Source organism: Lactuca virosa, chromosome 4 (assembly GCF_052849685.1).
Source record: "Lactuca virosa cultivar CGN04683 chromosome 4, Lactuca_virosa_CGN04683_v6, whole genome shotgun sequence".
Taxonomy (NCBI): domain Eukaryota; kingdom Viridiplantae; phylum Streptophyta; class Magnoliopsida; order Asterales; family Asteraceae; genus Lactuca; species Lactuca virosa.
The window spans coordinates 392934167-392946305 of record NC_136429.1 but is presented as its reverse complement, the minus strand read 5'-3'; positions in this window follow the sequence as shown (position 1 = coordinate 392946305).

Here is a 12139-nt window from a genome sequence, read left to right as displayed (position 1 = left end):
AAAAAGTTTGAGAAAAATGAAGCAAAGACTGATGAATCCAAAACTGAGAAGAAACTTAAAGGAGATTCGAGAATTGATTGCCACTACTGTCACAGAGCTAATCATATGGCGAGTGACTGTATGCTTCGTAAGAAAGATGAAAAGAAGAATAAAGTCAAGGATGAAGCATACTATGTGGAGCGTCTAGAAGAGGTTCGTGCAAAATCAAAAGGAATTTCTCTGGTGGTGAAGGGTGAGGATGATGATGAAGGAACTTACCAGATTTGGTTGTCTACTTCGGATGATGAGGAAATGCGTAATCCTCCTCATGGTGCCATGTATGCAAAGTATGAGGAAGAAAGTGATGAAGAGGTGATTGGTCGTTGTTTTATGACCAAAGGAGGAGATAAATCACCCATGACAACAAAGGTACTTTCTATTCTTTAATATTTTAATATTCCTTTAAGTGCATATGGTTCTGAACTAATTGCTTTTGATGATACTATTGCTTATTTCGATACTTTGGTTATCTCTGCTAGTAACAAAGCTAAGAAATCAACTTCTCAGTTGCTAGAGGTTCAAAAGCAGTTAGATTTCAAGAAAATAAAAGTAGAAAGTCTAGAGTTAAAAATTACAAATATCATGTGTGATAGGGATTCATTAAGTAGTGAAATCAAAATGTTGTTAGCACAAAGGAACATATATTGTAATTCTGCAAAATGACTTTATGCGAAATTAACTGCTTTGCATCATTCATCTGATATAAGCAAGGAACAACATAGGAAGTTATTACCTTTTTTAGCTTACGAGAGAAAGAAGGTTGATAACATTTCTTATGATTGTGAGAAAACAATTGCAGAATTTGATAAAATTCCTGATGATAGATATGCTTATGGAATTGTGAAAATTGATGAATATCTTGATGCAAATGAATTAGGTGATATTGTAAATGATACCTTGACCAAAACTGAACAAATTAAAATTTTGAAAAGAACTTAGAATTCGACATCTGATTCTCAATTTAATTTTGCTGATATTGAAGATAATTCTGATAATATTAGCGAAATTAGTGATTTTGAGGATGTTGATTGTTCTCAGTTGTCTATCGTTAATGTTGCATCTAAGTCTAAAGGAAAAGAAAAGTGTAATGATTCGTTGGTTAAGATTGTCACTGACAAACCCTCAACTTCGAAAGTTTTTGATTCTGATATTGTGAGTGTCAGAGATAGTTAAACTGATAGCAGTGATGATGAAGATGAAGATGAAGTTTCGAAAAAATCACCATCAACAAGTAAAGATTCGAAAGAAACAACAATTCCACGAATTGTTGTTGATCAGGTGTATGGTGACACTGAAAAATTCGAAAAGGTAATGACTGAAAAGGGTGCTCATTATCTCGAAACTAATCAAGTGGTGTATCTGAACTTCAAATGCTCAGATGATGTTGTTTTTCCAAATTAAGTGTTTATGACAAAAGGAAATGTTGAAAACATTAAACCAGAGTTCAACAAAATGGTTGAAGAAGATAACAAGAACACATCAGACGAAGGATTCTTTTCAAACCAAAGCACTGTCGAAAATAATCTAACAAAGAATTCTTATGTTTTTCAAAGAGAAAAACCTAAAAGAAAATGGATTGAAAAACAAAAAGTTTCAAACAAAATTCCAAAACAAATTGAGGAGCAAACTGAACAAGTTGTCAAAATCAATTCAAAAGAATTAAAAGATCAAATTGACAAAATTTCGAAAGATAATGAAATTTCAAAAAGACAATTACGAAAGAAAATTTTCCGGCAAACCGTTGAGTCTCGAAAGAAACAAAACGGATTGACAAAGAAAACATCTAAAAAGACAGAGTTCAAATCAAGTACAACAAAGTCTTCGTTAAATTCAGACAATCAAAAAATCCCGCTTAAATAAATCAATCATTGTCTGAATCAAATTCACAAACTAAATTTTTGAAACATAAAACTAAAACCACTACATAATTTTCGAAAAATTTCAATCATTCGTCACAGAAATTTCAAAATCAAAATTTCACAAATCGATTTTCTCCTCTCACAACCAAGATTTTCTCAAAATCAACATTTAAAACAAAATCCTCCACCAACTCAATCAAAGAATTTTCAAAATCGATTTTCGCATCACACAAATGTCGAAAACAGTGTTAAAAATCGAAAATTTGAAAATTTTCGTCCTAAATCTAATGTTGATTTTATTCCACAAAAACCAAATTTTCCAAATCCTTCTGGGAAACAGAATTCAAAAGTTTCATACAAAAAGGGTTCATCAAATGTGAAGAATATCGACCATTGGCTTGAAGGACAAGGAAAGATGTTTCAATCTCGCAAATTTTCCCAACAACAAATTCGCGAAGTTTATGAGAAATATTTGAATGATTCTTCAAACGGAAGTTCCTCTTCCAAAGAATCACATGTTCATGCGAAAACATGGAAACCAGTTTCGAAAGATAGACCTGTTGAGAAACAAACTGAGAATAAAAAGGTGAATGTCAATGACAAACCTAAACCTTCGAAAACTTATATTTCTACTCCTTTAGCTAATGATGTCAACTTAATTGATACTTTCAATTCAAAAGTTTCGTGATTGGGTTTTAGGTTCTTCATTTCACTCGGTTTTCAAAGCTAATAACCAAGGACCCAAATAGCCTTGGGTACCTAAATTCTTTCATTAATTGCAGGTTTTATGTGACAAGCAATATGATGATAAATGCTACATTGATAGTGGTTGCTCTCGTCACATGACTGGAAAGAAGGAGAGATTGCGTGATTATCGAAGTTTGGAGAATGCAGGAGTAGTTAAATTTGGAAACAACCACAAGTGTCAGGTGAAAGGATATGGAAAAGTCATGAATGGGAATTTTACTATTAAGAGAGTCGCATATGTCGAAGGTCTTCCACATCACTTGATAAGTGTTTCACAACTTGTTGTGGGCACTGGCAATCAAGTGGTGTTTAACGAAGCAGGAAGCATCATTTCGAATGTCGACACTTAAGAATTTTTGCTCAGATCCAAATGACATGGAGACATGTTTACTCTCGATATCAAACCAATCATTGGCAAACCCTCAGTGTGTTTACTCTCAAAAGCCTCGGCTGATGTTAGTTGGCTTTGGCATTGACGCCTTTCTCACTTGAATTTTCAAAATATCAACAAATTGGTAGTTGATGATCTTGTCCGAGGTTTTCCTGTGTTTAAATTTGATAATGATACTTTATGTGCAGCCTGCGAACAAGGAAAACAAGTTCGTAAAGGTCATCATGTGGTTACTGATTCAAAGATTGTTGAACCGATGGAATTGCTTCACATTGACTTATGTGGACCATCGACTGTTGAGACACTCCACAAGAAACGATACATTTTAGTTATTGTTGATGATTTTTCACGGTTTACTTGGGTTTATTTTCTCAGGTTAAAATCTGAGGTTGCTCAAGTAATGATCGATTTTATCAAGAAGATAGACATCAGCTTAAAGAAGAAAGTTCGAAAAATCAAAAGTGACAATGGTTCTGAATTTAAGAATAACTTTCTTGATTCATTTTTAGTTGATCAAGGGATTTCACATAATTTCTCCTCACCGTATACACCTCAGCAGAATGGTGTGGTTGAGAGAAGAAATCGTTCTCTTTGTGAAGCAGCAAGAACAATGTTTACATATGCGAATCTTCCTCAATATCTTTGGGCTGAAGCTGTTTCCACTGCATGTTTTACTCAAAACAGATCGTTTATTCATCGCCGTTTTAACATTAATCCTTATGAAATTCTCAATAACCTAAAACCTAATGCCAAATTCTTTCATGTTTTTGGTTGCAGGTGTTTTATCATGAATCTCAAGGATAATTTTTCGAAAATTCAGTCCAAAGCTAACGAATGAATTTTCTTGGGCTATTCTCATAATTCGGTTGCATATCGAGTTTTGAATAAAAGAACACACAAAGTGGAAGAAACATTTAGTCTAACCTTTGATGATTATTATGTTAAACAAGTCGAAAAATATTTTGATCACAAACCAATTCTTAATGAATCAAATGTTGAGTATGAAATTTCGAATTCGACAGATTCTGATTATGATTTAATCGTTGGTACTCCAGATATGGCTGCCGATGTTGAAGTTCATGAAACTGGTAATTACATATCTGAAGCTTCAAATCGTTCTGACAATTTGTCATTCACCAAAGATGCTTCAGACTTGAATTCAACATCGAATTCTCCAAGGATTCACGAAAGCATGCTACATGATCAAGTGGAGCGGGAGCACTTGAATTCGACAACTCAGGTTGAAGGGGAGCATCCTTTTGAAAGGGAGAACAGGATATTGGATAATGATGTTGAGGGGGATCATCCTATTAAGGGGGAGCGAAATGATTCAATTATGTCGAATAGTGATAATAATGAAAATTTTCATGATTCAAATGACAATGCTTCTGTTGCAGGATCTGAAAATGATGAAATGTTTGAAGATGCACCATTGGATTTTGATCCAGCATATCCACCTTTAGAAAAATGGAAAAGAAATCATCCAAAGGAACAAGTACTTGGAAATCCACAAGACGGTGTGTTAACGAGAGCTCAACTTTGTGCAAAGAAAGAGATACTTAACGTTCATCAAGAATTTTGCATGTTTAACGTTTTCATTTTGAAAATTGAACCAAAAACAATTATGGTTGAAATGGAACACTCAGATTGGGTTGTTGCAATGCAATCTGAATTGGCTGAATCTGAAAGAAACTAGGTTTGGAGATTAATTCCTAAGCCAAAAGATGTTTCGATAGTTGGGTTAAAATGGATTTTCAAAAATAAAACAGACAAAGATGGTAATATTGTTCGAAATAAACCTAGGCTTGTAGTAAAAGGTTAATTGCAACAAGAAGGAATAGAATATGAAGAAACCTTCGCCCCTGTATGTGGAACAACCTACAGGTTTTTTTAATGAAGAATATCCTAATCATTGCTATATTTTAGATAAAGTTGTTTATGGGTTAAAACAAGCACCAAGAGCATGGTATGGAACTTTAACTTCTTTATTAAAACAATTGAAATTTAAACAAGGATCAGTTGATCCCATTCTCTTTCGAAAGAAAGTTGGGGATCATCTAATGCTTTTTCAAATTTATGCTGATGATATTATTTTTGTCTCTACTGACCCTGCTTTGTCTAATGAATTCGGAAATCTGATGAAAAGCAAATCTGAGATGAGTATGATGGGAAAAATCAATAATTTTCTTGGTTTAAATATTCGTCAAAACAGAGAATGAATTTTTATCAATCAAGAAAAATATACCAAGAATCTGTGTAACGCCCCATTCCTGGTACAAAAGTAATTCTCTAAATGTTCATTTTATAAGAGCTACTCGACGAGTTGGTAGCCCTAACTCGTCGAGTAGATGCGAGCTGGACCGCGGGGTTTAAGTGGACTACTCGACGAGTCAGTAATGGACTCGGCGAGTAGGTCCATCAGGAGGAAACCGTAATCTTTAGGGTTTGCACCCTATTTAAGCAACATTATGGACCTCCACCCCAGCCTCCATCACCTCCAAAGTCCATTCTCAAAACCCTAGGAGAAAGAAGAGATCTATTGGTGATTCAAGAAGAGGCAGGAGATCCAGAGTTTTTGTTGCACTTCAGAGCTCTTGAAGGTATAAAGTTTATACCTTGGCTTACTTTTCATTTAGATCTTCATGAAAGCTTGTTTATTGCTACTTTTGGTTCCTTTCGAAGCTAATTTCGGGTTGAGAGCTTTTGGGACTGTAAGGACTTTAGATTTAGGCACTCTTGAGCTCCAGAAGCTCAAAGTTGTCACCATTATGCAGCCAATATCCCATTTTATGCCCTAGACTCTCATTTCTACCTTGTTTTGGGTGATTTAGCTTCATAGCATCGTGCATGCACGTAAAGTTAGCAACTTTACGTGTTATTCTAGCATAAGGGGTCCAGATCTATGAATTAGAGGCAGTGGAATCACCTAGGATCAACTGTATAATCTGAGCATGCAATGGACTCGCCCAGTTGTTCTTGGGACTCGACGAGTCGGATCGATGTCCCCAAACCATTCTTTGATTATGAGTGAAATCACTGAGTTAAGGAGATGACTCAGCGAGTTGGACGTGAGTGAGACTCGGAAGAAAAAGAACTCGACGAGTACAAGGAGAGACTCGACGAGTAGAATCGATATGTCCCAATGTTATGACCGTTGAACTCGACGAGTCGGTAGAGGGACTCGGCGAGTTGGGTTGACTGAGAGTTGACTTTGACTTTGGCGTTGAATTTGACCAGAAGGGTAAAATGGTCATTTTACCCTAAGAAGGATTATCAGTTTTTAATTAAGTGTTGTTATGGAATTATAGCCGGAGAGTCGCCGGAGCAGCAGATAGGGATTCCTCACCCAGTTTTTCAGCAGTCAGCCATACGAGGTGAGTTTCCTTCCAGTAGGAACGGCTCTACGGCCACAATGCCGGCCCATTTATGTTGTAGAGTATCTCGGTGTAAGCCCGATGTCGGGATTAGCCCGATGCAGTTTATATCTTCCGGACCTCGGTCCGATGACGGGGCGATCCCGAGAGTAGTTATGTATGCCTGATGTCTTTGAGATTCATGCATGTTTATGTGTTAGGAGTTATGTTTTCCGAGGTAAGCCCGATGCCGGGGAAAGCCCGATGTATGTTAATTATTATGCCATGAGTTATATGTTCCGGGGAAAGACCGATATATGTTATGATTATTAGCTCTGGGCTTCGGTCCGATGCCGGGGCAAACCCGATTCAGATTATATGATTATGATATATGTTATGCTGTGTATGTGTCGGGGTAAGCCCAATGCCAGGGCAAGCCCGATGTCGGGGTGAGCCCGATGGTCGATGCGGTCGGATGCCAGGGTGAGCCCGATGTTGGGCAGGAGTCCGATGCCGGGTAAGCCGATGTCGGGATTCGTCCCGATGTAGTTGGGAGTAGTCCCAGAGTTATGTGATAGTTATATGTTATGTGTTTGGTATGTGGTAGCTTGGGGGAGCTCACTAAGCTTCATGCTTACAGTTTCAGTTTTGGTTTCAGGTACTTCAGGTAGCAAGGGAAAGGGCTCGAAATGATGGCATGACACACACCACAGTTTTCTTAGCCTGGGAGTTACTATGATATGTTATATGAGATTGTGATATGTTGACAGATTTTATGAGATTTTGAGATACATGTTTTATGATTTTATACTATGGCGATGATGCTTATGTTAGCTAAATGATTTTGAAAACGAAATTTTTGGCTAGTATTTTAGCGGATGTTTGGAGTTGGTATCAGAGCCTTGGTTTGAGGGATTTGGGCACACTTTCGGGTGTGTATGAACTCAAACTAAGGAAGTGGTATGAAAATTTCAAAGAAAATCATTTTATAAAAGGATTTTGAAAACTGAAAAAAAAAAATTGAAAAGAGAAAAGGGTGTGGTGCATGCAATCAGCCGAGCTCAAGTAAGTACTCCCAAACTACCCATACAAGTTTATGCAATATTATAATTATCAGCGTTATTAGAACAGCATGCTAGATTAGGACTAAGGATCTGGGAAGGATGCCTTATGTGCCTGTTATATGTGTTCAGCTTTATGAGAACTGCATGCTAGTACCGATTAGTCAGTATGATAGCCAGAGTAGTAGATGCTTGATTCTGTGTACTCGATGCTCGAATGCTACCTCCTTTCTGCTCTTAGGAGTCTTAGTTATCTTTCACTAAGTAGTAAAAAAATATGTTACTTTTCATATTGCAAGGACTAAATAATTTCAGAAGGTTAGGTCTAGCTCTATTTCGCAGCTCTTGTCTGAGTCCAACCGTTGCAGAGTAGGATCTCTCATTCGAAGAATTATCTAGTATGAGTAATATGTAATAGTATTCGCGAGCTAGTTAGGGAAAGAAAGCAGGGACTTCTTATGCAGCTGATGGCGGAGAGTGGGTTGGTGATTACCCTAGGGCAAGCCTAGGAAGAGTTTAGTATGGGATCAACAGTAGTAGTAGTAGAAGGGACTTGGTGGAGTCGAGGCAGTTTTTGAGGAAAGTATGGATAGATGTGGAAGGTAGTATGGGCCCGTACTACTGAAAGCAGAGGATCCGTACTCGAATCAAAGAAGGCTGAGATAAAACCAGGGAACTTGTATTGTATGTGAACCCTCCAGTTATATTAGTATTCTGATGTTTGTTATGATGTGTTTCAAAATGGTGGTTTTACGCTCTAGACCAACAGTGGGTAGCTCAGGTGCAGGAGAGGGATCGGGCTCACGCTGTGGAGCCGGGCAGTTAGATGAGCAGACCAGGGAGTTTATCTCCTCGGAGGTCACACTCAGCATACTAGACCAGACCCCTGTAATTTTCGGGTCGGTCAAGGAGGGCATCTTAGAGCTTCTGGATGAGAAGCTGAGCGCGTTCCGTACTGAGATAGCGGCCATGATGGGATCACACACATTGAATTTTAGGGAGTTCAGAGCTTGTGGAGCTCCCGACAACCATGGGGCTCGGGACCCCATTGCGAGTACCAGATGGTTAGAGGATGTCGCTAACGCGTTCCGCACCAGCAGATGTCTCGAGGGGGACAAGGTCAGACTAGCATCCTGTCTTCTGAAGGACAGGGGATGAGATTGGTGGGAGGAGGTCAGGAGAGCCATTGGAGAGGACACTGTATTGGATGCCATGACCTGGAGTGATTTCACGAACAGGTTCAGAGCCGAGTTCTCACCAGTTATTGAGGTGTAGCAGCTTGCCCGGGAGTTTCAGGACCTCCAACAGACTATGGAGACTGTGGCGGAGATTACCGCCAAGTTTAGGGAGAGGACCCTTCTTGTTCCGAAGTAGGTGGTGGACGAGGAGATGAAAAAGGCTCGGTATAATGAGATGTTGAGGGGTGATATCTGCCAGTTTGTGAGTCGATCCAGCTGTAAGACGCTGGAGGATATGATAGTGAGGGCTCGAGACACACAGAGAGAGAGAGAAAGAGAGAGAGAGTTGGATTTAGAGATGGAGAGGAAGAGGAAGCCAGAGGGGGTTCAGTCAGGAGGTTCGGGTAAAAAGGCCAAGGTATCAAATCATAGATCTCAGAGCCAGCAGAGCCACGGTCGTTGTGGCAAATGCGGCAGGATGCACGAGGGGGCGTGCAAGTCAGGGAGTTCAGGCTGCTACAAGTGCGGCCGAACGGGTCACATGAGCCGAGATTGTACAGCTACTACCACCACTACACCAACATCAGACCTGATTTGCTTCCAGTGCAATCAGAGGGGAAACAAACGGTCCCAGTGCCCGAGCTTAACAGCAGCAGGGAAGGTGGCAGCACCTTTTCCTGCCACCTTGAGGATTACAGATGGCCGTCAGGGCCGGGCCGAGGCGCCTACGGTGCGGAGCAGGGATTTTCAGCTTACTGCAGAGGATGCACGAGCAGCTCCTGACATGGTGACGGGTATGTATTTTTTCCCTCTTACCTCTGTATTTGATATTATTTGTTTCTCATGATTATGTGTTTGTATAGGGTCGTTCTTAGTGAACGGCATCTCAGCTATGGTGTTATTTGATTCGGGGGCTACCCGATCATTTGTGTCGCTCGTGCTTAGCAAGCGATTTAGCAGAGATCCAAAGGAGTTGGATTGTCCACTCGACGTCGAGATAGCCGATGACAGGACCTTCAGGGTCACGAGAGTTCATAGAGGATTTGGTTCCTATTCCCCTGCGAGGGAACAAGGTCATAGTAGGTATGGACTGGTTGAGCCCCAATGGGGCAGTGATAGATTGTGAGCAGCAGTTGGTTAGAGTTCGCACTCTCAGTGGAGGAGAGTTAGTGATTCAGGGCGAGAGGCCACAACGCGGACCAGTCTTCTGTTCTGCAGCGAGAGCGAGACGTCACATTCAGCAGGGTTGTGCAGGATATGTCGCGTATGTTATGGATACCCGGGATAAGGGTAAGACGACAGTCTATGATGTTCCAGTGGTGCGAGAGTATCCGAACGTATTCCCGGAGGATTTGCCTGGGATACCTCCGGAGAGACAAGTTGAGTTCCGGATTGACCTGGTCCCTGGTGCGGCTCCGATAGCCAAGGCACCTTATCGGTTGGCTCCTCCCGAGATGCAGGAGTTGTCTACGCAGCTGCAGGAGCTACTAGACAAGGGTTTTATCAGGCCGAGCAGCTCACCATGGGGAGCCCCGATCATGTTTGTGAAGAAGAACGACGAGTCGCACCGTATGTGCATCGATTACCGGGAGTTGAATAAGGTAACGGTGAAGAACCGTTACCCACTTCCGAGGTTAGATGATTTGTTCGACCAGCTTCAGGGAGCATCTTGGCTTTCCAAGATTGATCTTCGGTCCGGATATCACCAGATGCGGGTCAGAGATGATGACGTGCAGAAGACCGCTTTTAGGATCCGCTATGGCCATTACGATTTTGTGGTGATGTCGTTTGGGCTCACCAATGCTCCAGCTGCGTTCATGGATCTCATGAACCGCGTGTGCAGACCGATGCTGGATCGGTCTATGATAGTATTCATTGATGATATCTTGGTTTATTCCAAGACTGAGGAGCAGCACGAGGAACACCTGAGGGAGGTGCTTGAGACTTTGAGGAGGGAGAGACTTTTCGCAAAGTTCTCCAAGTGTGAGTTCTGGTTGCGCGAGGTGTAGTTTCTGGGGAACCTTGTCAACCAGAAGGGTATATTAGTGGATCCAGACAAGATTGAGGTTGTGATGCAGTGGGAGGTCCCGAGGTCTCCATCCGAGATTCGGAGCTTCCTGGGATTGGCAGGGTACTACAGGAGATTCATCCAGGATTTCTCCAAGATAGCAGTTCCGCTGACCCGACTGACTAAGAAGTCGGTGGTGTTTCGTTGGGGTCCTGAGCAGCAGACAACCTTTGAGACACTTAGGCAGCGACTATGCGAGGCGCCGATTCTCACCCTGCCCGAGGGAGTAGACGATTTTGTAGTCTACTGTGACGCTTCGATCACAGGTATGGGAGCAGTGTTGATGTAGCGGGGGCATGTGATAGCTTATGCCTCGAGACAGTTGAAGCCTCACGAGGCTAATTATCTGACATACGATTTGGAGCTAGGGGTCGTAGTGTTCGCCCTCAAGAACTGGCGGCATTACCTCTACGGAGTCCGGTGTACTATCTACACGGACCACAAGAGTTTGAGGTACCTCATGGATCAGCCGAATCTGAACATGAGGCAGCGTCGGTGGTTAGATGTGGTGAAGGACTACGACTGTGAGATCCTTTATCACCTGGGCAAGGCCAACGTAGTGGTCGACGCCCTGAGCCGCAAGGTGGTAACGGCTCCGATTGGAGATATCTGCCTGAGGATGATAGTAGTTACTCCATTGTTGGAGAAGATTAGGGAGGTGCAGGTTGAGGGCCTGAAGGAGGAGCGCCAGAAGTGCGAGAGGATAGTGGGCCAAGTAGCTTCGTTTGATTACGATAGCCGAGGATTATTGACCCTGCATGGGAGGGTCTGGGTACCATACTGGGGCGGAGTACGGAAGGTGTTGATGGATGAGGCCCACAAGTCTGGGTTCTCCATCTTTCTAGGGGCGACAAAGATGTATAGGGATCTTCGACTCGAAACTGGTGGCCCTGCATGAAGCGGGACGTAGCTTGGTATGTGGAGAGATGTGTTGGATTAATGTCTAAGTCCATAACTATATTTGGTAAGTACTTGACCCGACCCGGCATGGTCCATTTGGGTTGCACTTCACCGGCACAATTTATATGGATAGTCTTTTGAGAATAGTATATTTATGATTTATATTAATATATTATAAGTTCTAATATATTAATATGGAATCATATTATTTAATTAGTATTGATCAAGAATTAATTTAGAATTAATTAAGTGATAAAAAAGAACTAATTAAATATGGACTCTTATATATATGGAATGGGCCAAGTTCATTTAGGTTGGGCTAAGCTTTCATGGATGGTCCATGGAGCTTTTAACCCATGGATCCTATGTAAATGAAAGGTCATGGGTATTAGGGTTTACATGGATGTAACCCTAATCCTCCATAATATATAAAGGGGTCCTTGGCTCACAAAATTGGCACAAGTGTGTGAAAATAAGAGTGGGCCGATTTTAGTGTGCATACATATTCTCTCAAGTTCTTCCACGGTGTTTTGGTGATTTGTG